This window comes from Pempheris klunzingeri, chromosome 18 (genome assembly GCF_042242105.1).
Source record: "Pempheris klunzingeri isolate RE-2024b chromosome 18, fPemKlu1.hap1, whole genome shotgun sequence".
NCBI lineage: Eukaryota > Metazoa > Chordata > Actinopteri > Acropomatiformes > Pempheridae > Pempheris > Pempheris klunzingeri.
Genome location: NC_092029.1, coordinates 4,023,009 through 4,047,593, shown reverse-complemented (window position 1 = coordinate 4,047,593; position 24,585 = coordinate 4,023,009). Strand labels below are relative to the sequence as shown.

The following is a 24,585-nucleotide window of genomic DNA, read 5'->3' as shown; positions in this document are numbered from 1 at the left end:
CTCTCTTCTGTTGCTCTGACTGTGTGCGTGTTGGCTGCCATTTTGTTTGCTTTCCAGTTTCAGTTTCAGACGCTCCATCTCCATCCCCGCATCAAACGCTTTTCCTTATCTTTCTGAATGAAAGGTCTTTGAGGGAAAAGCGGGGTTGAAATGTCTGACGAACAGTTGAGAGACGCTGCGAGACATCACTCGAGCGTGTGACTGATAGAGTTTGCCACATATTTTAAAAACATCAATCACACATGAAACAGATGAAAAAACGGCTCATTTTCTGTTTGTATGCAAAAACTCAATACGACATGATATGAACAAACACAGAGCCGGACTTCACACCGCAAAAACTGGATTTAAAGGTCTTCCTCAGGCCTGGTAGCCATCTGGCTTCACATAGAACACTAACAGATCAGAGATTGATATGAGATGTGCTTTTAAAAATAAATGTTATAACGTAAAAATGATTTAATTGTGAAGGTTTCTGCAGCTGCTCACTTGGTACGGCTGTTATCGCTCTTTACAGAAGACTGTAGCGACAAAAGCACTTCAGTAAAATGGATCACGTTGGCCACAGAAGAACCGCTCAGCCCTAAAATGCGTCCTCTATCCAAAATCCTTCATGTTTGGAGGTTTTAACACATTATTACCGCGACAATAAGACAACGCTGCACTTCCAGGAACCACGGTGAGCCTGAGTGATAACAACAGTGATGTAACATTACACAACAAGTCCGAGTGTCACTACAGCTGGAGCTCCTCTCTCCACAGAGGAGCTAGCATTAAGTGCGGCAGCGACATCCCAGTGGCCCGCTCTGCAAAGAGAATGCCATGCATTATTGACCCGAGAAGTCCAAGACCCCATCACTTATTCATCTGGCCCCACTGTAAGCACCCACGTCTCAGAAGCACATGGCTGAAGAGCGACGGGTGGAGGATCACAACAGTGCAAGCTACCTGCTTCAGACAGAGGACAACACTTCGACGGCTCCTTATGGAGGCAGTGAAGGTGGAGCACACGACCGTCTCCACTGTGGCCTTGAGAAGACACAGGTGACGTGGCTCCAGATGTGAGAACATCTGTCAGTCCAATGTTTTCTGCTGCTTTCCTTTGTCTTCTTAAACTAGCTTAGACTAACTTAGAATTATCTTACATTTTATGGATCAAACAATGAATCAATTCATTGATAAAAAAATATAGACTCAGTCTGCATTAGTGTGAATGCTCTCCAAAACAAAAGACCCCGAGATGGTAACAGGAGCTTACTGAGGGGCTGTAGACAAGGCTGGATTTTCAAAATAAAAGGTGGTAACAATTGCCTTCCATACGTTAAGCTATATAACAAGTTAAATGTTAAAACTTGCTCTTTAAGGACTTGCTTCTATTTTGTTAACTTTTCTAATCTATTGCATTTTTTTCCTGCCTTAACATTAGGCTGTTTTCAAATATTTCTTACAACAGAGGTGAAAACCTCTGAGCCTCTGTAGATAATGCAAATCACCTTTTATTTCATTTCACATTTCTGCATCTTCAGCAACGCTTTGTGATTTCTATCTGCTGTCAGCATTCACACGCATTTTCTGCAGGAAATGCAATTTTCTAGTAAAAATAGGTGCTATGTGGTCAGAGCAATATGCATTTTCAAAACATGCTGTGAAGAAAGTAAGCTGAAAATACAGTAGAGGACTGAGTACAAGGCAGAGTTAATAATCATCAGTCCTCGCTGCGAGGCTGCCTGTGGCGGGATAACATCATGTTGTCATGACAGTTTTCATACAGAACAAGAATATTTGCCTGAAATCTAATGTTTCATCAGTGATGTTTTATTGATCTCTAAGGCAAATGGGTGGGGAGGAGGCCAAAGCAGTTTGTCAAGCCAGGTTATAACCGCTGCGTAGGTGAGGACACCATATACTGTGTTCTCAATGTACAGAAGTACAAACATTCAAACATAATCTGTTCGCAGCATCCTGCCAGGCATGTTATACGACAGATAAGTAAATCATATGAGACATGTCCTTTCCATGCCCATGGCAGTTAAACAAGCTATTTGGAGGGTTACGGTAGAGCACACAAAGAAGGTCAGTGTAGGGACTGACTGTTAGTACACTGTGGTTAAAGACACAGCTGCAGGTCAGGCTGATCCAGTTTCATTAGTTTCTTGTCATTTAGGGAGGCCAGAAATGACAGTTTACTGCTTTCATCATTGATGGGAGTTTACTCACTTGGTCACACATTGGACATTGGACATTGATAAAGTCCTCCAGAGTGACCACTCACTCTAAACAGCGTGGGGGACAGCCACATGATGACCTGTGTGCATGTTAATGTAAAAACTGCTGCACAGTTCAGCCAATATCATCCAACACTGTAAAGTAAACGCAATGCCTTTGTCTTTGGATGGCGGTGCTGCTGCTGCATTTGCTAATAGAGCCAAGATAGACCGAGGGTGAAGACAAGGGCACGCCTTGTGATTTAAGGCTGACCTCCCCCTCATCCCTCTCTTTATTGGTCCTGGGCTGCATGGCTCCTTATCAGCCAGCTTCCTGCTCCTTGGAAACAAGTAAAGAGCAGATGGGACAATAGACAAAGAGACAAGACAAGAACATCTCAGTGGTGCAGATGGAGGTGTTTATTTTAAGCTACTGCGGAGTGAATAGAAGAACAGAAAGCACGCAAGGATGAAAAGGAGGATAAAATAAGGCCATAATTCAGTATGCACAGCATACCACACCTAATATGAGCACCACCAACGCCCTCAGCCCCGTGTCACCTCTGTGGTCTCTGTGGGAGAGCGTTCGCCCATCCATGGGAGCACCAAGAGCCACATTTATTACCATGTGGCTATTACAGAAGACGTTTTGACGGGCTGTGGAGATATGACATTTGAAAAAACATAACAGGGAGGTCTGCTCATGGGCTGATGTTGGCAGTAAAGCTGGGATGGGCTCAGATGGGGTTATGGTTTTGGGGGGGGGTCTGAGGGGATGGAGGCGTAGATGAATATATGACCAACAATCAACCAACCAATTTCTGTACAGGCCTCTGCAGCCTGTTCTGAATTAGAAGCACAGCCTCTCGTGTTTTACGACGTAATAAACGTCAGGGCGGAGGGACGCGAAACTCTCTGGGAGACAAACACAGCAGATGTCTTTTTTTTTTTGTATATCTGTACGTTTGATGGAATCTCAGGCAGGAAACATTCAAGCCAACTGCAGAGTGCAAAGGCAGAAATCCTGATGTTTTAGCGACGCTGCAGCAACAGAGCGTCAAATTGTTATGCCTTAATCAATATCAGAGTCTTTCATTAGTCCTTTGGTCATAGCTTGTTGGCATGGAGCATATGTGTACAGTCAGGGATTATGACACGACACATCAGTGATCCCCACAGGCTTATTTCACAGTGCAACAGGACACATTCAGTGCTTCCACATGAGTTCCTATATATATATATATATATATATATTACTATAATATATTACTATATTCATGGTCACATAGTAGTAACCAGGCTACTTCAGTGTCACATAAGAGCCTGTTAAATATTTCAAAAGTCATTAAAACAAAGACATTAAAAAGCAATTAGGTGCACTCAGAGGATGAGAAAACTTCTGACAAAATACACCCATCAGAAAACTATCCATTTTCTCCACTCCTGCCTTCTTTATTTGTTCGAGTTCGACGAACTGTAAAATAAAAACTTCTGTGCATATCTAATATGTTTAATTAACATTCTATGAATATGCAGTAAAATAAATCAGAAGTGAAATGTGTGTGAGAACAACAAAAGGTTGTTTTCAGAGCACTTTAGGGTGGCTAATGATCACTTATCAGTTAATAGTTTGATTTATATAAAGTCAAAAGGTTGTGAGAAATGTTTGAACCAGTGATTTTATGTCATATTTTGGATTTAAAATGGTTTAAAAACTACAGAAAAATGAAAAGAGAACACTGTGATATTTGAATAGCTACAGAGCATGCTGCAGGGGGCAATGTTGACCACCAGTGTGGAGGTCAGTCTGAAATAACACAGATACTCTCTACTGCACATAAGGCATTTTAAGACATGACTTACAATGTAGCTGGACATGAATGCCAGTGCATTATGGGAGAACACGAAGCAGCAGAATGGAAATATCCTCATAAAATGTAAAGTAAACTTCGACACTGTGACTATGAAGCTAAAAACAAGTGAATTACAAAGTCACACCAAACCAACTCATCACACCATGCTCGCCAGAATGCTCTATAATGCATGCAGACTTCATACTGTGATGCATTAATAGTGCATGCGTGTCGTATAATGAAGTTAAACTGCAACAAGCCTCACATCACATGGGACAAATATCCTGTTTGTCCTCTGTCCTCCACATATACGGTGCTCTTTAAGCTTTGTGTAAAAGCATTGCAGAGGCTAACCTGCACCAACAACCTCGGTCAGCTGCACTGCAGCACCATAAATGACCCAACCCAACACACAGTCCTGTAACAATGTCACCAAAATAAGCCACCACAGAGCAGTCCACTGGTCCTCGAATGCAAACCGTCTCCACACTTCATACTGTGTCATGTTTGCAGAGGCCTGATACAGTCGCATTGTCCCTGCACCTGAGCACACAATGCCATGTAATGTAGAGGGCGGAGGGCGTATTCATGTTGACCCGAGCAGATTAATTGGTGACTTTATGCTTCACTGATGCAGGGATAAGGAGTCTATACGTGCTTTTATTCTTTAGTCATATAGGGATGGTTTACAGTAGAATACTGCTGACGCTGTGGCTAACGCTGTGGTGAAAGTGATATGCTTGATGCTACAGATCAATATGAAACTGAAGCAGTTTGCATCATAACCTACACACACACACACACATATATAGGTGGCTGTACTCCAAAATATCAGATTGTCGTAGTAAAATCTGAAACGCTTATTACATTTAGTCGGACCAACTATCTGTTTTTAAGACAGTTATGCCATTTTTTCATTTAGTATGTATCCACAGTATTTCCTCAAATGATTCAACCTGGCAATCTTTCACTTTGGCAGTTTCTCTCGCTCATTTTAAACTCTCCATGTTCCCATTTTCTGTCTCCCATTCTCACTCCCTCCTCTCGCTCCCTCTCTTTCTAATCACTTTCATTTTCCTTCCCCAAATTCCTTCCATTAATCAAAAGAATAATAATCTAACCCTGTGAGAGCAGCAGAGAGGACAGATGGCAGGACGATGACAGTGCCTGACAGCGCAGAGGATCGGCCTCACAGATGACTGTCGCATAAATGTGGCTTTAAAAAGCTAAAAAGATGGAGTTTTTTTTTTTTTTTTTTTAGTTTGAGTTCCAGAAAAGCTTCAAAAGCAAGAGTATCGCTCTGGACACCATTTGTCACATCACTTCTGTGCTTGGGTATAACTGAGGTAAAGATAAATAAAACTAAATTTAGCAAAATCATGCCTTTGTGTGAGCACTGAAAGGACTCTTGACAACAATCTGTGCTTATCTCCATTAATAACCATTTAACTTTGAAACGTAACCCAACGGGACAATTCTGTTCACCTGAGAAGCTAAACTTTAAAAGACAACATCTCAGATACTGGAGAGGGCAGCATAGCTGAATGAAACACAATGTAACTGTAATAGTATGATGCAAATGCTGCAATCTTCCTCTATGCTTCGCCACAGCTTCGAGGGCCTCGGGTGCGGCCATTTTGTTTCTCTGTTTGTGTTCACATGCAGAGTGTCTCTGAGAAAGTGAGAGCTTGTCCCGGGAGGGCTGACTGGACATAAAAAAGCTCACCCTGACTTTCCATTTTGATTGCTACTTAGCCACTGCTCTCATGTGTCTCACACTGACTTTGAAGAACTGAACACTCTTTGCCTTTGCCTAACTTCAGACTGCTTTTTTTCTTTCTTCTTCTTCTTCTTTCTGCTTTTCGTCTAAATCAGCGCTCTTCTTTCCCGTTTCATTTACAGGTAATTGGGAAATACGCTGTCATGTTTGTGCTTTAAAATACGAAGCTACGACCAGCAGCCATTTAGCTTAGCGCAGCTTAAAGACTGGAAACAAGTGCAAAAAAAGTAATCAACACGCTGCTTCGACTTTGTTTACTCTGTACTCAAAACTGGCTAGAGAGCAAATGAGCTTAATTCCCTTTAAGAAGTGCAATGTGACATTAACTTCTACTCTTTTGTTAGTAGATTTGTATCATCTCTGTATATTTTTGAATATATTTTACAGTTTTTTTTGGCCTTTCGGGATTTTCAAGGGAGACTTTGTGATGAACTGAGACTTCTGACGTCCTGAATCTTACGTCCTAATTATAAAACTTTCTTTTCCAGGGCAGTGACTGTGCACAGAGAAAATAAATAACTCCTGTTCTGATGAGTCCAAGGAGCAGACACAATCCCTACTCCGACACAATAGGCACTACGGGCCAAGAGTGGACATCACTGTTCAGAAAAAAAGAGGGGAAGAGCAGCGTGCTAGACCACCACAGGGTATTATTCGGGCCATCTCGTGTTTCTAATGCGACAGCAGCAGAACAAGCTCTGCTGAATACATGAGGATGATTTTGTTTGTCATGCAGCTAAAACCTGACCTGCACTGTGACAGCGAGAAACTACCGCAGTGGGCATTTAGTTCACATCCAGATTACTTTACAAACGAGAGAGGTGGTCTAGTTCTTTTGCTCTGAGGCACGTTAAAATCGCCCTTTAGCAAAAAATCACGGCTGCTTCATACGTCATTACGTAGAGAGAAACATGGTGTTTAGGCCTACAAATACCAAGACTTCAGGAGGTTATCATCTAGCAGAAAGCTATTTCGATGAACTTACTGTCAAATGTGAGTGTTTGTCTGTGTCATTTCATTAAGACTAATGAGAGAGGGTGTACAGTATGTGGCTGCACTGTGATGTTAATGTGTATAGTTACTTATGCATGGGCACACTTGAGGTGAGTGGCTGGTTTAAGGACCTTTAAAACCACAAAAGCTCTAGAAAAAGTCACGCTGGTCTGCATTTCTCAGGCTTTTTTTTTCTTACATAATTATAGCTTAAGTATGACTTGAAGCTTTCAGAAAGATTCAGGAAACTCGATAAAAGGAAACAAATAAGACCTGCACCTGCACTAAAACACGCAATGCGCAGCCAGCCAGTCGGCTCAGTGTTCACCAGCATCGATCACACAGCCTTTAGCCCCCATCAGAGCAGCACAATACAGGCGGGCGTAAGAGCGCTCATGTGAAATGGACAACGGCCAGGGTGTTTCTGAGAAACAATCAGCGGACGGTGATGGTGCTGTGAGTCACCATTTATTCAGAGAGCAGCCCCTTTCGCAAGTGTGTGCAATGTAGGCCTGACACCCACCCCCCTCCCATCACCACCAGCACCACCACCACCCCCTCCCTGCCTCTGTCTCTCTCGCTCTCTGCAGTCCGAACAGTGCAAGCCGCATAACGAGATATGGTATGGCGGTCATGGCAACCGGAGCATCCTTCGGGGCTTCACTGTGCTTTCTCTATACTGTGGGGTATAATCTGCCACTGTCACTAATACACAGCTGTCAGCGCCCAAAGCCTGCAGGCTCATAATGAGCTCATTTGTTGCTTCTGCAAGGAAATCTGTTATTTCAAGGTCATTAAAAATCACCACAAACTCTCTGCAGGAGCGTAATTTGAGGATATTTTCAGGTAAATGTGATCCTGGGTGATTTCCTGCAGGTTTTCATGAACTACATTAACCATCATCCATCCAGTCAGTCAGCCAGTCTACCCCTCCATGTGCTAATAAGAAATAACTCCAGGAGCGCCAGAGATCAACATCTAATCTGCCGCATCGTCAGACCTCAAGATAACCAACAACCATGTGTGTTTCAGCATCACGAGCCTCGGGAACCTGCTGTTGATACAGCTTTACATGTAGTGAGTGTGGAGCCTAATGTTCTGCATTACAGCGCTCCATGATGCTCACCGTGCGGGGCTCAGGTGCCCGTTCAGCACGCAGCCATTGTGCGCCATGCGTGATCGACGAGACAGCGCGTGCGGGGCTCACTGACAGCGATGTGCGTCGCCTCGGAGACGGATGGATGGAGGGAGGAAGAGGAGGAGAGGATGGAGGGTGGGAGGTGGTGGTGGTGGTGGGGGGAGGCTGGGTGTCATAGTGCGGGTTTCACCGCCGCCCCCATTTCTCGCCCCCCTCCTCCCCCCTTTACACCACCGGGGGTATTTTCATGCCTCGCTCACTTAAATGTGGTTTGTAACGCAAAGACTAAATAAATATAAAAGAAGCGACGCATTCACGGATCTGGACCATGCCCCCCCCCCCCCACACCTCTGCTGTTTATATCGGCTGCCCTCCTCCCACTGACTCCACCGTGGCGCAGTTCACATGACAGCCTCTCCATCAGCCCTCCTCCACCGCAGTCAGCCTGCTCTCTCTGCCGCTTGTGCGACACATTGATTCGTATCTCGCCATCGCTGCTGCTGCTGCTGCGACATCAGCAGACCACCTGAGTGATGAGGCTCTCAGTCACACTTGATTTTGAAGTAAACAACCCCCCCCCCCCCCCCCCCCCCTTCACACACACATACACACAAAAATAGCAAAGCACTTGGCTCTGAAACAACCCCGCATCTCTTTGAAAATGAGGTGATGGCGCAGAACCGACACGTTTCTTCACCTCCACAGACGCTCTCCAAGGTGCCCAAACGCTGAAAACGCCCACATTGAATAGACGCATTATAGCGCAGCGCATCCCTCCTCTCAGCAGCAACACTGCGCGCCTCAGATTTATCACCCTGGAGGTCACGCATCGCCTTCCCTAGCCTTCTCCCCTTCCTCCCTTCACCACTAACAAATTATCCGCCACACTCCCGAGCAAGATGAAACCTAAAAGCGCATAATGCGCGTTTGCACCATCGTCAGCCGGGCAGGCGGAAAGGAAAGCGTCCAGTCTGCTGCTCCAAATGCACCAAAAGCAGAGAGAAAAGGTGAAATAATCTTGCAGGAGATGTGTCCAGTCTTACCTGCGCCTGCTGTCGGTGCCCCGCAGTCAGTATGGGAGGAAATGTCTGCGTATATCAACAGCCAACCGATAGCAGCCTCTCTCTGTATATGACTGGGATGCTGCAAAGGCACTGCGCGTCTGCTGGTTCCTCCTCACTTCTTCTTCAATGGGGGGAAAGCAGTGCAGCTCTCGTCAAAGATGGCGGACACTTTTGACGTCAGCAACAGCTTTTAATAGATATCTGTCAGAGAGGGGGGAGAGAGGGAGAGAGACTTCAAAAAGTCTTTGTTATAATGGGCAGCTGCACGGACGGCAGCTGAATATTTTAGATGTTTTGAAATGTTACTGTTGCATGTTTCATGTCCCATCACAGGCGTGCCACATATAGACTCAATAGCACGTGGACACATTCATGCCAACATCAGTTTTTATATATTTATACAGATAAATGCTCATTTGTGCAGGATCATCCTGGTTTGAGGCATCTGATTCTCCACAGAATAGGTGATATTTTCATTATGGCAGCAGGATAAGATGTGGCCACATTCCAGCAGAACCAGTCTTGCACTGTCACTGCTCACAAACATGGTCTCTTATTCAGTATCAGTGCGATAACATCATTTGAAATAAAAGCACATGTTTCAGAAGCAGCATGACTAATCATAGCTGGCAGTCTGTGGTGAAGCCAACGTGCAGCAATCAATTAGTGGTCATTTGACTCTTTGTTTGGGAGGACGTGCCACTAAAACACGATAAAAACTGACAAACTGAAGTGCAGGATCCTGTTTTAGAATCTAATCCTGGTCCCTTTGTCAAAATCTAGTTGTAAGACCTTCATTGTCACAGCTGACACTGAGCTTTCATGGTGCATATTAATAAATCATTTGTGTTTAATCAGATTATCTCACAACAGAGCTGGAGGCATGTAGTATTCCACATACACACCTCACAGAGAGTGGGACGCACTGGAGGTGAACAGGAATCCGGTGGCTAGTTTTTGCCCCGGGGCCTCCTGGGAGGTTAATCTGGCTAAGGTGGTAACCATAAAGCAGGTTAGCGATTCTCTTGCTTTCTCAAGTTCAAAAATTAGGCCGCATGCATACTGGAGGCAACTGTAATCTAGAGCTCATGACCTTGAGGACATTTTCTACACTTGTGTGTGTCCAGCTGTGTGTGGTACTTTGCTGTGTCATCACTGCAAAACCACAGAAAAGGACGTCCTTTTCTTTTTCAGTTTTACAGCAAGACAAAAATAAAAATATAGCACAAAGTATTTTGAGGCCTGCAGATGCTTCACTGTAAGGTTTGAAACAACAAGGTTGGTGGTATTGATTTAAAAAAAACAAACTCTTAGCCCATGAAAAGACCTCAACAAACACCGAGACGATTCTACTAAGAAGAACTGAGTGTGTATTTAGGTTTAGATACGTCTTACTTCTCTGTTGTCCAAAAATTGCTAACAATTAAACACATCAGTGAGCCACACTTACACAAGTCGAACGTGGGCACTCTAGTATATTATATAGTATATAGTATACAATCCACCCCACAACCACTGTCCTGCTGCTACATACACACTATGGCACCAAATGTAGATTCATCCGCTGCTGGAAATAGTCCCCAACAAGTGCGCTATTTATTCTTGTTTGACTAAAGTTTGCTGAAAACCACCAAACGTTTGCTCACTTGTTGTTTCGATTTTGGACCTGACTCATCCTCATATCACCAGAAGGTGACTGAGGTCCTCTGACAGGCACTTATTGATCGTGTCATCGCTTGATGTAAAACAAAAGGTGATCATGCCTTTGAGGTGGCAGCTGAGGATGCATTTAATCGCCTCCTACTGTCTGGTGTTTGTAATTTGGTCTGTTTTTAATAAGTCTAAATTAAATAAACTTTAAGGTGAATGATTCAGCCTTTCTAAAAAAAAGTGAATGTATGTATTTGTGGTCATGATATTCACGAACACCAAAAATATCAGAAGCTTTACTCTTTGCTTGTTGTTTGGACTCACACTGTTGTCTCACTGGGCTTTACAGACCCACACACAAGCTCCTGCACAGCATTCATCACATTTTCTTTGTTTGTTACTCAGAAAAAAAAGTCATCTTGACCTTGTGTAGAAGCAATCGGCTGTGTTCGTCACTCAGCTGAAAATACTGTTCCAGCCACGTTCTGCATGGCAGCAACCTCATGAACACTGGCATCTATGATATGATATGATAGTGATTTAGTCTCCTCATCATTGGTTGTGAGTCTTGGATTCTTCTGTACTGTTTCCTTTTATCTGCTCTTGCTTTGCTTTGTTTCGTCTTGTTTTGTTTTTGTATGTTTTTCTGCTGGGGCCTCTCACCAGGTCATCATTGTAAATGAGAAGCTGTTCTCAACTGATTTCACCTGGTAAAATAAAGGTTAAATAAATAAAATAAATAAATCTATACAGAAATGTACCTGTAACGTTGAAGTACTACATTGTGTCATTGCCATGATTTATGTGAGTGAGTTTGTTTCCCCTCATAGTCAAATACCCAAAGAATCAGTGCTTCATGTGAAGAGGCCTAACCACAAGGATTACAACAGGAGATTTGTATTTCTGATCAATTACTGTGAATGAGACCGATTGATGTTTTCTCAGCATGTCCACACTGAATCGTCTGTGGGCTCAGCAGCGTGGGAATGTCCCCCCACCCTTCTCCTTCAGCGCTGCCGCTGCTTGGCACTGTAACAAATGTGTCTTCAATTGCTCTGAAGCGAACCTGTCTGCTAAATTAATGATAATGATAACTCTGCATGAAAAATCCATTTGGAGAGGAGAGCCAGAGGAGAAGAAAAGAGAGGAGGGAGCACAGGGGAGCGTGTACTGACTCCATGTATGCCTGCGAGGGGTGGGTGTGTGTGTGTGTGTGTGTGTGTGTGTGTCTCGTTCAAGGTGTGCTCAGATGTGTGTGTGGAGAAAGTGAGGAGAATGAATCCACAGGTCACTCATTCATTCAATCTCCTCTAAAACAATGTTACAGGAGCACAACGAAACGAATTAAGAATGGATGGAAGTGGAGGACTGTGGTTCTGTTGGAAGGCAGCAGTAATCATGTAGGATCAGGTTAGACTAGCAGGGGTTTTCAAACTGAGGTCCGCGGGCCTCTAAGGGTCTCTCTGAGGCAGGTCATGGTGTGTCAGCACAACAACACATCCAGTAAATGCATCATTACATCATTAAAAGGGTAATGGTCCCTTTTAGAGTAGGATATCATGAGGTGATATGATAATAAAATCATGGCTCAGGTTTATTAGCTCACACATTCATCAACCGGGGGTCTAATGTGAATATTTGGCCAAGTATAATGACACGTCTACCATCTAAGTTTAGTGTGTTAGCACGCTAAGTAAGGGCTGGCCAGGGTGACGCAGGACTTAAATAATCCTGAAGGGGTTTGTTTTATAATATCTCACATATTAGATGCCTGCATACTTCAAAGAAATCAACAATTTGATACAAAATACTAACTTAAAAACAATTTTAGTGATTTAAAAATGATTTTCTTGCTTCCGCTATCAGAGTGTGGTCAATAGCAGCGCTCTGCTACACAGAAATAAGAACCCATAGAATGTCGTTATCGACAGATCAGAATCGAGTCTTCAACAAAGTCGCGCAAAAACATTTGTGAATTAACCCAAAGTAAAAAGTACAGCTGAGGCTGATGGGCATGTAATTAGTTTTGCAGGTATTCGGCTCGATGAAAAGTTAAGGGGTCACGTTATTCATCCTGAGGGGGCATGAATCTTTAAACTAACCAAAGTTTATGGCAATCCATCCAATATTTGTTGAGATGTTTGATTCGAACCACAAACGTCTGTCACGACTGGTGCAAGCAGGTCAGCTGGGGCAAACCTGCTGCAGTTCAACGGTTTAATTACAAAAATGAAGGTACAAAAGACGTATAGCAATAGTGGAGCAGGGAACGGTCGAAACTGGGAGGGCAGTTGAAAGCAGAGAAACGCAGTTAACAGATTAGCAGACTACTGATAATCAAAGCCAGAAAGCAAAGGCCAGAACAACGACCACACACCAGTCATATGTGGCTGTTACGGCCATATTCTGGTCAACTATGACCGGTGGATGTTAAGAGGGAATAAGATGTAGGTGAGGAGGAGGAGGTGGGGAAGGGAGCAGGGGCGGTCTGAAAACAGTGCGCATTGTTTTGCTATGGTTTCTGCATTGAGAGACATGTTCCCCTAAAATTTGTTGAACCTGTTTGCAACAGGCTTTGAGGTACATTTTCTCTTTAGTGGGTGTGTTAGAGGCGTTACCCCATCAGCAGTGACGAGATGAGGTAAGTGGGAACAGGAGTGTAGATGGGCGGGGCAGTCAGGTGATGGGGGGGAGTGAGAAGGGGCTGAGCGATGCAGAGGACAGGTGATGAGGGACATCATCAACCTAATGGTGGAGCAGGAGGAAAAATCAAGGTATCACCAAAGTAATTTGCATTCATCCTCAAGGGTCCATGAATATTTGTACCAAATTTCATGGTGATCCATGAAATTGTTGAGATGTTTCAGTCTAAAACAAAGTGATGGACTGAAGGACAGACCAGCCTCCCCACAGAGCCGCTAGCCTGGCTAAAAAAGCTGTAAAGCAACCAGATCAGATCAATCACTTTGTCGTTCAGCTGTGGGTTTTATTAAGGTTTCATTCACTACTTCTCTTCCACAAAATTACAAGTAGTCGATGATTCCTATAAAGTTGTTTTATCAAGGTGAAAATGCCTCTGAGAGAGCCTTTGGGTCATTATGGGACACTAAAACTCTTCACTGAAACCAAGACTGATTAACAGTTAACAGCTCTTTCACTCAAAATGACAAACCAGCTGTTCAATGTCGTAAAAAACTCTGGAATAAATTGAATAAAGAATTGATTGACAAAGTGAGCAGATAAACAAAGACTGCGATAAAACCCAGGCTTACAGTCTATTTTACAGTCTCATCATTCTTTTGATTTGTAATATTACCAGTACATAGATTATACACATGCATGATATCTATGCTATGCATTCTTTAACACCACCCAGTGACTCAGCATATTCCAAAAAAAAAAAAAATCTACCCCTTCTTTCTCCCAGAGTACCACATTTGTGAGGGAATATTACTCAGACCTCATTCAGGTTAATCCCATTCTAAATGCTCTTCTATTAATACAATAAGAATTTCAAATTAATATTATCTTTTGTCTAACAGGGTTATCAGCAGTCTGAACCAGGCATTATCAGCTCATTGCCAGAAACATCCCCATGGCACTGCTGTGGCTTGTCTGTCACATTTAATCCTCCAGATTGAACATTTCAACAAAGTCTTCAAACTGCAGGTTATTGTGCATGTGGTCACTGTCATTTAGCATATGAGCATAATATAATGCATTTAGGTGGTAAGATACTTTTTATGCAGAGGTGAATAAATAAACTGAACATTGTCATTGAGAGAACCTTTAACAACTCATCCTTTCTTCACTTTCCTTTTTATTTTCATCCATTAAAGCTTGCTGTAGTTTCGCTTTTTGCAGAGATTAAAGAGAATGACTAAGTTTTCAGGAGAGGCCTTTGAAGTCAGAGTGGTATTTGCAGGGAGGTGTGTGTGTGTGTGTGTGTGTGTGTGTGTGTGTGAAGTGTCTGGGGAACTCAGGGGATGGAGAGCTTGGCTTTAGTGGTGCTTCATCTCACGGTCAAAGAGCAAAACACAGCAAGTGGAGGAAGAGATTAGCTGCAGCATTATCAACCCTGTAGCAGACAAGCTCGCGCACCCTGATCTCCCCTTCCCTCTCTGACTGATTTCATTCTTAATTAAACTTCTCAGAGAAGGAGGGAGGAAGAGGAGAGGATGGGGGTGAGCTGCGAAAGAGTGACAAGGCGAAAAACCCCCAAAACAATAGGCCAGAAACAAGAGGAGAGGCGCGAACAATCCGGAAAGGACGAAGTCGACAGAGAGAAATATGACATTAAAAACTGAGGAGAGGCAGAGATGGAACACACTACATGTGGATGTACAGAGAGGGGACTGTGTGAGTGTATGAAGAGAAAGAGGGCAGGATGAGAGATGAAGCCAGTCGGCCGGGCTGTGTGGTTCAGTGTGGGGGAGGGTGCCGCAGCAGCAGCAGCAGCAGCAGCAGCAGCAGCAGCGGCGGCGGCGGCAACAGCAGCAGCAGCAGCAGCCTTGCTGTGACTCAGCACTAAAATGTGCCTCTCTCTCTCTCTCTCTCTCTTTCTGTCGCTCCTCTCCCTCAAATATCAGCCCTTAGTCATCGAACCAAACACACTATTAGAGCTCTGTCTCATCAGTCTGTGGACAGCTTGTCACGACAGTGCATCTCATATGATTTGGTTGCCACGTTGACATATTCCACCTGATTAAGTTTGCATTAAATAGAAGTAGGTGCATTTAAATTATATTTGTGTGTGTGTGTGTGTGTGTGTGCGTAAGAGTGTGTTTATGTAATGAATCTATGAAATATGACAACCCAATCCAGAAAAACTACAAAGTAGTTAAGACTGGCTCCACTTTGATGAGTTACAGCATTAAAATGCTGCGCACACATTAATGCATCAATAATAATAATCCAAAAATATAATCTATAATAATATTTCACTCACAGGACCATTTTTTCTGCTTTATAAACATGTTTGATATATAACGTAAATGTTGCTCATAATACATTTAGTGAAGTAATGTTCTGAATGCAGGGTTTTCACAGGAGAGTATTTTCACTGTGAGTATGTGAATATTCCCTCCATCCCCATTAATACCTCATGTACATGTGTACGTCTGTCTTACACGACTACATGCAATGAAATGTAGTTTTGTCACATGAATGACAGCAGGTTGTGGCAATGTTAAATTACTAGCTCCAGCTTAAAGCTTTGTCTAATTATATTTATTATCATCAGAGGCTTAAAATATCAAAATAACAACTGCTCTCTATGCAGGAAGAATGGCTCATATCTTATGATGTACTTACACAGAACATATAACATGATTGGATTTTCATTTCTGATACATTATTATGTGAGCAGACTTTTAAGGGGACACTGGAGTGCTTCACTAGTTTTTAAACTATCTGACACTATTAAACCATCTGAAGGAATAAACACATACACTGATTCAAACCAAACACAGTACTGTAATGATATATAACAGCAGCATGTAATACCCATAAGGTGACCGCATCACTGACTGACTATTTTCTAAGTAGGACCTTAAGCTCCAGGGTCCATTGAGTCCATTTACAAAAGCCCTATTCCTACAGGACCAGTATTGCCAGAGGACCTCGTGTGATTTAGACATTACGTCTCCATGTCTGTGTTTCCTGTGGTTCGTTCACACAGGCTAAAGGAAATCTGCATTTTACCCTAATGTGCTGCTGTTATCTCTCAAATATGATGTCAAGGCTCTGCGTAACATCCACATCACGCTCTGTGTAAACCTTAATCAGTAATTTGACTAAAGCTGTCAGATAAATGCAGAATAATAAAACAAAATAATATAGTGCATACAACTGAAGTACTAGAAGTATGTTTAAGTACAGCACAGCAAATGTACTTTATATGACTGATCATTGTTTTTTTTTTTTTCATTGTTTTATTCATTTCAGCACTAAAATGTTTCATAAAATATCTAACAGACTTCATTATCTCTGTTTACCTGCAGGCCTGTCGTGTTGTTTTGTCTTTACAGAGGCGCTGAGCCGTGAGCAAATGCACATCAAGAAAGACACGCAGCGCATGAAGAATAGCTTTCAGCCCCATCCGGCCCACTGGGGAGAGTGATATTCAATCTGATAATTGAGGTATTGATAGATCGGAGTGAGTGGCGACATTGATAAGTGTGGGACTGAAGGTCTACTATCCGATGGTGAGGATAGTTGTCAGAGGGAGAATCGATCTGCATCGACCCGCAGCTCTACACCTCATTGCCCTCTTTTTTCATGTCTTTTCTATCCTTGGCTTTTCTATTTTCTTTCCTCTGTTTGCATTTTCCCTGATTATGTTCCTCACTGTGTTTCCATCTCCTTTATGGTTCAATTTGCTCCTCTCCTCTCCTCTCGCTGGTGCAGCACATAAAATGCTTTCCATGGTATGTATTGTGCAAGAATCAAATACAACAGAGCAGAGACCAGCGGACTAGAAGAGGACAGAACAGGGAGAAGCAGCCGGACAGAGCAGAAAAACAGAGCACCACATGACGCAACATAAGGTTATGTAAGTTTTCAAGTGTCCTAATCTAATTCAACCAAACATGCATAAACCTTGGGTGGTGTTGCATAAGATAAGATCGATACGGTAATGTAACATGCAGTAATATAACACAAGGTAATGAAACAACATTACAGAGAGCAGGAGAGGAGAAGGAAATAACCAGAACGAAGTTGCGAGGGTGCACTGGCCCAGAATCTGATGTCCCTCCTGGCTAGTTCGCAGGAAGTGGCACATTACTGTCGACTGAACTCAAAATGTGCGTACTCTATGTGCATATGTGCAAATATAAATTGCACATAAGTGTGTGTGTGTGTGAATGTTTGGACAGCTGAGATTGCCCTGCTGCATGACTGGGGTTGAAATGCCCAGTGAACAGAGAAATGCAATGAGCTCTGGGTCAAGATAGGGACAATAAGACTTTTCTGTGGTTGTTACGGCAACTAGAGAATATTTCACAGGGTAAAAACAAATGCATTCATATTCATGTACAAGTTTCTTGGATCATCACTGTGACTCTGATGTTATAATGTATGTGGATGCATCACATGAGAACATATTATCAGTGGGGCAGCTGCCCTGGATATGTGCACGCACATGGTTATGCTTACAATAAACAAATGACAGATGTGCATTTTCTGTAGTTCAATCTGAAACTTATATTAATTATTAATTCAATATTACAGCTGAATAAACAATATCCATAAAATCTAGAATATTCAAACCTGAAACAAGCTCAGCTGCTGTTGTCTCAGTCAAAACTGCAAAATTGAAAACAACAAAATCATAAACATACAGGCTGAGCATGTAAATGTGGTTTAGACCCTGGTGTTAATATTATTAGCAACATGTTATGTCGATGATACATCATGTTTCAGACAGATGTCCATCCTGTCTGAATCAGCAGCTGCTACCACTTTATCTACAGCGGGCAGACTGCTTGTTTTTACCTCCACAGGTTGATAGCGGGTTAGTTGTTGCTCTGTGTGCACAAGACAACACAGAGATCCTGTTTCAATAAAATATGAAAACACTGGATTTACGGACAAAAAGCTTCCAGCCAGCTTAAAAATCTGTGAAAAGCCTGCATGAATGAACCCGTGCAAATTTAACATGCAGCCTCACTCTCACTATTTTCAATAGAGGTGATTTTTCACTGGTCTCTGACTATTTAAAGGAAAGAAATAAGCTATTTTATTTGTATTTTCTACTTTTAGCTGAGGTGAAGGCACGCAGACACGTCAGGATACTAATAAACACATATATATATGCAAATGTACCGTACAAATGTACAACAGAATAATGCATCCACAAGCACTCCAAATGAAAAGAAAAAAATCATGTTTATCAGATTATTCAAAAAGGTAAAATTATTCCATTATTTTATTTCCATTATGTCTCAATGTGGCCCGCGGGGGGGCTGCAGCCCCTACAGCACCCCCTTCCTGAGCTAATGCTTGGATGCAGATAACTACAGGGGGAACTGAAAAAGTATAGACACTAAAAAGTTTGTCAACAGAGCAAGAGCGTTAGTATAGACGGATCGTGCCTTTAAATGCGGTCGTGTTCACCGTGTTCATTATCTCACATTTCCTGCATTAACATTACGTTACCTGCTCGCTAGCTAGCTAAATTGTTGGCATAACTGGCTTCTTGCCGCTGACAGGACGCTCTTTTGGTGCTCCATGTTGCCAAGAATGCCGTTTTCATGATGTAACCACTTGAACAGAATTCACACTAGTGGTGCAGCTCTAGTGATCCACCGCCACGGTCATCAATCTACCTACCAAATACTTACAAACACACATGCTAACATGCTAAACTAAGGTGGTGAACATGGTAACATTATACCCTTTAACATTAGTGGACTAGCATTGTCATTGTGAGAATATTAGCATGCTGATACACTGTTAGTCTTGTTTTATACTACAAAAACTTATGCCATGAGGGTAATTTGAAAGGACGCCAATAACATGGTTACACAGTGGGGGCAGAAAAGCAGCTCTTTGTTTCGTTTGCAAAAGAGTCGTTTTTTCAAAAGAACCTGCAGGAATTTCTGGACCCAAAACTGAATAAAACTGCCTTCATGTCCTCAACTTTTCCTGCTTTGTGCTTCCCCTTCTCAGCCCCTCCTCTCATGTTCCTCCCTCTCTACCTCTCTCTTCTCTGTCACCCCTCACCATGTTATAACCTCCTCTGCTTCGCCTGCTCTCCTCCTCTCTGTCTTCTCCCTCCTCATCATCACATATTTTGCCCCCAGGGTGCGGATCAACGCTCCTTCCCCCATCACCACTTCCCCTTTAATCTCACCCTCCTGCCTCATCCCTCTCCTCCTCTCCCCTTCTTGTCAACTCCCTTACATCCTCCTCCCATCCCTCAGTGTGTCAGGTGTTTCTCAGTGTGTGTGTGTGTGTGTGTGTGGGGTCAGTAAGGTCAGCGTTCTGGTACATGTGCATGTTCACATGTTCATGATACATTCTGTAGTCTTGGTTTGTGCTCAGCACCCTTATCATGGTTCATCTCAGTGTGGTTCCACACGTGTGTGTGTGTGTGTGTGTGTGTCTTTGTTTTGCACATACATAGCTCTGTTCCTGTGCTAGTGTGTGTATTGGGCTACTCACACTGAGATGTGCATGCAAATGTTTCACCTCAGCAGATCGAAAGCTAGATTAGCACCCAGTGTCTTGCACCTGCCTGTTGCTATGGAAACTGGGTATCCTCTGTGCGTCACCTGTGCCCATGTTTGGTCTGGTTTCCTGCTCCTTTCTATCAGCTTCCCCCTCTCTCTCTCTCTCTCTCTCTCGCTTTCTCTCTCTCTGCCTTGTCCCTCTTTACTGTCAGTGTCTCTCTCCCTCCCTGGGGAGTCCAAACCACGCTCGCTGAAACAGAAACACAGAAACACACACACACACACACATTAAGTGCTGGACACAAACCGCAGCCTTTAAGTCTTCTGTTGCCAAATGAATTAATAAGAGTATTGTGCATGTAATGTATTATGCATTAGCTAAGCAATTCATGTGGCGCACACACAAACACGACCAGAAGCACATCATACACACCACATTCATGTCGTTCTTTATGAATCAGCACTGGGAAAGTGTGGCTCATAGTAAAATCACCGTGATTATTCATCATCAGTAGGGCTGTGAAAGGCGACCCACACGATCAGTGTGTGTGACCTACTACCTACTGGGATTACACAGCTTTGCATATTAGGGAGGCACCGACTTTTTCAAGCCCAATACCGATTCATAAACCCAAGCTTGTGTTCCCTTTATTCCCACATTTAAAATCTGTAAACTTAAGATGACTTCTTCTATGTGCGACTGTAACTGTCGTAGATGTACAGTGGCTTATATAACAGACTATCTATAGAAATAATCATCGGTCAACCTGCTTAAACGCCGGAAACCACACCTATATTTATACATCATACCCTGCAATGGGCTGACAAGGCACAAAACAGCCTGGTTAGGTTTGGGGAAAGATAGCGGTTCAGCATGGTTAAAGGTTTTGGGGCCGTCATCATGATTACAATAATGAACATGCATTAAGGGGACGACCGTGGTCATGCTTTAAAAAACAACACTGCACAAACAGCACCGATGTTTGTTCACCCACCCTGACCTCCATCCTACATGGACACCTGACTTTGCTCCCACCATAAATAATACGGCCACTAGGGGGCGCTGTCATTTGAATGTAAACAAATGTTGTTTTGGGGCACTTGCTGAGTCAACTGATGCTGTTGTTCTTTGTTTTGGGGGGGGTACTACCACCCCCTACGTACACCCCCTTAGATTACCTCCCAGACAAACTCAAGAAGTTTTGTGCAATTGTGCAAAGTTACTGTTTGGCAGACGCTGATGCAGCTAATAAAAAAAAGAAAAAGTGCAGGTCTTGGCTAAGTGTGCAATATCTCTGACTCTGAGACAACTTCACCAGAGGTTGCCAGATTAGTTTTGGACAGCGGGGCGCCAGGTATCAGAAAGCAGGGTCCCGCCTGGAGGAAAATGAGGATGAGGACAGAGAGAGACACAGAGTCAAGCAAAGACGGATAGATGAGACTCCACTGACAGCAGACGAGAGAGAGAGAGAGAGAGAGAGAGGTAAGGTCTATCAATGTGAAGCAGGAGGGGGAGGACAAAAAAAGTCTCCACTGCAGTGAACAACCCCGACCAGGCTGACCCTCCTCCCCTTCCTCCTTTCCTTCCCCCTCCTCTCCTCATTGATTCAGTGGTGCAGCAGCAGCACCAGCATAACAAATCTCTGGCAAAAAAGAAACTCCTCACTTTCAGGCTCTGCAGTGGCTGCCCAGTTTTGGGAAAACACCCCCTTCTTTTACCCCCCTTTCGTTGCTGCGTCCAATCCTCCTCACACCCCACGGCCACCTCCCCCTTATCATCTCGATCCCCTTCCTGTCACCCTGTCACCGCTGCTTGAAATTTCCTGACGCAGCGATGACAGGCCAATTCTTTCAAAATGCACCCTTTCATAACTACTTCTGTTTATCCCTCCATTGCTCACACACACACACACACACACACACACACACACACACACACACACACACACACACACACACACACACACACACACACACACACACACACACACACACACACACACACACACACACACACACACACACACACACACACACACACACACACGGAATGACGCTTCTGAATTCAGCTAAATCTCACCTCAACTTCTATTGTGTCTGACTTGAAAAACAACAACTCCCCTCTCTTGACCTACCATAACCCCCTTGCAGATCCTCTTTTTTAGTCACCTCACTCTCCTCTGTTGCTCACATTAACTCCTTGTAATCCTCCACAGACTGTGAGGGAACACACCTACACCCACTGCGTCTCCGCTCCACCCTGCAGCATATTTCTATCTTTACAGGCGCACACGATAACATCAGGAGCATATGAATATGCAGGGATGTTTGGTGTCTGGTTAATTGTTTTCTCTTGGCATCTTTGGCTTTTTCCGGCTGTAGCAAACAGCAGCTATGGATGCAGCATCATTACCATGCAGTGAGAGAATACAGTGAGAATGATGAAGCTTTAAGGGGAAATAATGCTAATGAGAAACTTAATCACAAGTGACAAAAACTCCTCATTAGGCCCTCTGATATTTTACAAGACAAACGCAAACAGAAAGGAGAAAACTGAGTGTTTGTCTTACAACAAAACACATCCATAATCTGAAAATGTTCAAAATAAAGAGGATGCTGATGTGAAAGTCAGAAATCTGAATATGATTATTGACATCTTTACTTATCCTGAAAGAAATAAGTTGGTACCAGTCATATGTTGATGCATGAGTGGCACAAGGATTTCTAAAAGTTGTTCTCTCTCCTTGTCACCCTCCCGTTTTACATAACATTCATCTGTATTATTTATGTGCTTATCAGAAAGTCCTGCTGACAATTCCTTATATAACATTCATATTTTATGACTGTGTTTCCTGGTTGGAAAGTTTGATTAAAATGTCCTTGTTGCTCAAGAATCCAACTACGGCTGAGCGATTGGCCACTGAGGAGGCCTTAATCAACAGGGAATGTGTGTGTGCATGAGTGAGAGAGAGAAACTGAGCCCATCTCTCCTGTCCTTTTTTTTTTTTTTTTTTTCCAAAGGACTGAAGGAGTCAGTTTGGGGAGGGCGCAGATGATACTGCAGTATAAAACGGAGCCAAATGAAAAGACATAACAACAGCTGTTAAACTTTTCTACAACAGTGGATGTGTTACGGATGTGGGAGCATCTCAGGCACTAATTTGATATAAAATTAATATGAAATTTGTGAAATAAAAAGGCACTTTATAATGCTTTGATAATATTGTAAATTCCATGTAACCAGATCTAGTGTATTACTGTATTTCTGCTCAGTTTAAAGCTTTGTTCACCCCAATAGGAAACTTGTTATTAGAGCGAGTGCAACATGCAGCACACACAGGTTTGACATATTCTCACCTTATGAAGTTGATATGGTGAGCACATTAGCAAATTGTTGCTTATTTACACATCTAGCAGACACAGAGAGGAGACGTGCTTCTGACCACCTGCTTGGTCTAACTCTAAAATTCACTCTCTGCAGCTCCGGTTTGGTCTCCACCAGCTCCTAAGAAAAATATCCTTTCCTTCAGCTGCTTTACAGTCCATTGCATTGACAAGCTAGTTGCTAACTTTGACATTTAGGGCTGGAGATGGAAACGAGAGCAGTGAGAGTGAACCCAAAGGTTGAAGTTGTGGGTTGTAAAAGAAAAACAATAAGCTAAAATGCTCAGTAGATCTAAGCGGAGCTGCAGAGTTTGGCGATAATGTTCTAGGTTAATCACTATGAGCAACACTTTTCACATTTTTTTCCATTGTATATATAAAAATATTGGTTTGTGCAAGAATAAAAAGATACAGAAAGTAAATACAAATGGAAAAAGCAGGACAGAAAAAGAGTGTTTCTTTCCAAAGGTCCAATATCAATTATACTCTTTCCTTCAGTATAATAAAATACTGTGATCTACTGTGAAAAAAAATATGTTGTCTGTTTATTACAGCCTCCCAGAACTACTAACACACACACACACACACACACACACACACACACACACACACACTTTCTTTGACATGTTTGTGTTTCAGTCGAACTTTGCTTGTGTTAAGGTATCAATGCTGCACAAAGACACTGCAGACTAAAACAATTCCAAAATTGTACACTAAAAATAAAAAGAGGCAGAAACTACTGTGGTTTTAGGCTAATGGCCCCCCTCTGGTTTTCCTGATCACTGCCAGCAACACTAATGAGCTGTTTTTAGGAAAGAGGAAACTTCTGATTCTCCAATTTATAGAAGGCAGGGAAAGAAGAGTCCGGTTATGCTAATGTATCCCTTACAGAAACAGCATTATAAATTATAACATCAAAGGGTTCAGTAGCTCAAGTATTTTCACGATGCTAACCAAAATCACTCTACGCTCTACAGTGTCGATAGGACTTCGTTCCCATTCGGTTATATTTCTTCAGTAACTATAGAGAAGAAAAGATGGAGATAAAGTGACATGCATTTCCTGATCTTTTACAATTAACACCTTTTGAAGCCCCGGTTATATGAAGGAAGTATAGTCAGTGAAAAGATGCAGCTGTAATCTATCCTGTGAGATATTTATTGTATCTGTTTTTGGTCTCTTTCCCAGGAATTGGTCTGTTTATCTGAGCCAAGACACAGTCCTCTGTTTACCACCCAGCGTTATTGGGCTCACTATGAAATTCAAATCAATATCCTCATAATAAAAGTCCCAGGCCTGCAGCAAATTGGAATCTATAGCTTGGAAAGCTGAAGAGATCTATG

At 42.9% G+C, this 24,585-nt stretch overlaps 1 protein-coding gene across 1 annotated transcript in view; it reads right to left on the bottom strand.

Moving 5' to 3' along the window:
- snap25a (synaptosome associated protein 25a) overlaps positions 1 to 9,137 on the bottom strand; it is a 31,810-nt gene extending 22,673 nt beyond the window's left edge. Inside the window, exon 1 of the mRNA XM_070849918.1 lies at positions 9,012 to 9,137. The gene's annotated coding sequence lies outside the window, so the exon portion shown is untranslated. The remainder of the gene's footprint in view (positions 1 to 9,011) is intronic.
- Between the last annotated feature and the right edge of the window lie 15,448 nt (positions 9,138 to 24,585).